This window comes from Phoca vitulina, unplaced genomic scaffold, assembly GCF_004348235.1.
Source record: "Phoca vitulina isolate PV1807 unplaced genomic scaffold, GSC_HSeal_1.0 scaffold43, whole genome shotgun sequence".
Classification (NCBI taxonomy): domain Eukaryota; kingdom Metazoa; phylum Chordata; class Mammalia; order Carnivora; family Phocidae; genus Phoca; species Phoca vitulina.
The window spans coordinates 10,849,128-10,851,676 of NW_022589746.1; the positions used below are offsets into that span (position 1 = coordinate 10,849,128).

General features: G+C 46.8%; 1 pseudogene; it reads left to right on the top strand.

Moving 5' to 3' along the window:
- The first annotated feature begins 836 nt into the window (after window positions 1–836).
- Window positions 837–1,767, top strand: LOC116648352 (annotated as a pseudogene).
- Window positions 1,768–2,549: the final 782 nt, after the last annotated feature.

Genomic DNA, 2,549 nt, shown 5'->3' on the forward strand with positions numbered 1-2,549 from the left:
GCATAATGCTCAATGGGTGTCAGTGGCCTTGGAAGAGCAAATGGTAGCGGTCTGGAAGCCGGGTGAGGCTGAGAGCTTCCCAGCAGGTGCACACCTCATGTGTGCGGCATCACCTGGAGGTTATGTGTGTGGTGTGGGTCAAGGATGAGGCCTGGGTGATCAAGCATCTCGGGCTTCCAGCCCAGACTTCTAAGGCCATGACCCTGAATAGCGATGTGTACGTGGAACAAGCCCATTTTATTTGTTACTGCTCTTATAAATCTGCCATATGGTGCTAATTATTCCCATCTGCATGAAAACTCGGGAAAATCCCCCGACTTCACCAAGAAGGATCACAATTCAATCTGGATTTAAAATTAAAGTTTCTGCACCTTCCCCACTGGAGCCTGTATCCAACCAGCCTGAGATCAGAAGCTTGCATTAGGAAAGGGAGTATGTTGGCTCACACTCTCTCTCCGGGTGCTTCTACCCTTTCTCTTTGAGTTCTCGAACTTTGGTTTCTGGTCCACTGAGTTGGGACACAGAAGATAAAAGGGGAGCAAATTCTTACTACTTGTCCTGTTGTATTACTAGTGTTTTCTAGACTTGATTATATTGAAAATTGACTGTCTTGTGGGATTCTTTGGAGAAGCCTATCCGTAGCTCTTTGGACAGGGGACACGCGTCTCTATTCCAGATGCTCACTTACCTCTGCAGCTCCAAGTTATTTGGTGATACCTCCGGCCTCTTTCCACTGATGGTTCTTGGTCTTCCAGGCGGTCCTCCAGATGAAAGGCAAGCATATAGTGACTGTCTCTCCCATGTAGCCCACTTCTTTCCAAGCCTAGAAAGCGGCCATGCAGGGCATTCCTCGATCCTTAGCTTTGCAGGAGGAGTCAGACACCAGGTTGCTGATTCCTAAAGTGCAGGGTATATGCATTATGCTCTCCAAGTCACCCTTTTGGCCTGAAATGAGGGGCAAGCAGGTGCATCCCTGTTCCTGGGGAGAGGGAGAATGGGGAAGGAGAAGAAGAGGTGGGATTCACAATGCGGTAATACATTTCTCCAAAAGCCCTACCCTGAAATCCACAATCTCTGACCTTTTTAGAGCTTTGAGATGTGTGTTGGAGGCAGTCACGGAGAGGACATGACCCCTAGTTGACCCGCAAGCCGGACCCAAGCTGGACCCAGCACCCGGAGGCTCCTCACCTCCTCTGTGTCCTTGGACCGTGTGCTCTGCTCACCTTCCCCGTTCAGGAAGCTGCCCAGGAGCAAAACCTGCCGAGCTCATGTGTTGTTCAGCCTGAGGGACTGCACACGAGCACTGAATCCAGGTAAGGCCTCTCTAGCCACTTTTAAGATTCTTACACTCGTGTGTGGAGATCTACTCACCTTGCGGCAGCTGAGTCAAACCTGAAAAGTAATTTTCTCGGCTTATTAAGCCTGCCACCGACCATCCCAGTGTCTGAGAACAGGCTACACGCTGCTAGCAAGACAGGCATTTAGAAAATTTCGTCCCCTCCTCGACTGAGTTTTAGCTGAAAGGGGTGCAGCCGAAATATCAACCAAGAGGCGTTATGCTTCCAGAAAAATCTCAGGGAAAAGCATTGCAGGCAACGGTAGCAGCTGTCGGATCGGGCTCCGAAGGAAAGGGTGGATGGATTCCGCTGGTTCGCGTGAAAGTCGGGTATCGTCCTCCCAGAATAGGCAGGCACCAAAGTAGTTCTAGATGGCCAGGATCATTTCTTACTTAGAAGGGGTGATACTCTTGCAAAGTATGGAGACTGAAGTAAGTCACTATTGAGATGGCATCCCATGAAGCTGCCCCTTCCACCGAATTCTGAAATCGGTCATCCCGTGAATATGTCCATGTCTCTCTTTTATAATAAGCTAATGACATCCAAAAAACAAACCAAAAAACCGCCACCACCTGCCAATCTGTAGCGGTCTCTCCTCATCCTCTGTGGACCGGGCAGTTCATGAAACAACATTCTAAAAGTCAAATGATTTCTCCTACCTTTAGCGCAGGTCCTCCCTGGGACTCTAACCCTCCACTCTGGAGTATTAGGTCTCAATAGAAGTTTCCATTTTAATACCCCCTACAGCTATGACATATCTAAGAATTTATTAGTTAATTTTAGCCCACTGAAACCCATCTTGGAGGTCTGACCTCCAGAACTGTAAGGTAGTAAATTTGTGTTGTGTGAAGTCACTGTTTGTGGTGTCCAGCAATCGGATGCTAACACATAATCCATATGTTTGTGTCTTTCTCCCACGAGACTGTGAGCTCCTTAAGGGTATGGCTATTGTTTCATTCAAGTGCAGTAAAGTACAAAAGCAAGAATGTTTACGATGTTAAAGTTTGCCCTCTTTGAGTTTATTAAGGAAAGCAGTTCCATAGGAATCTGATGCATTAACAATCATTTCAGTTTTCTGAAGTGCCAATAAAAAATTGTTTATCACTTTTCTTTCATTAGTTACTTGCATGTAAATTTTATGTCAAAAGAGAAAACAGGTTTGTTTCCAAATTCAATGGACTCATGACCCCAAGATCAAGAATCACATACTCT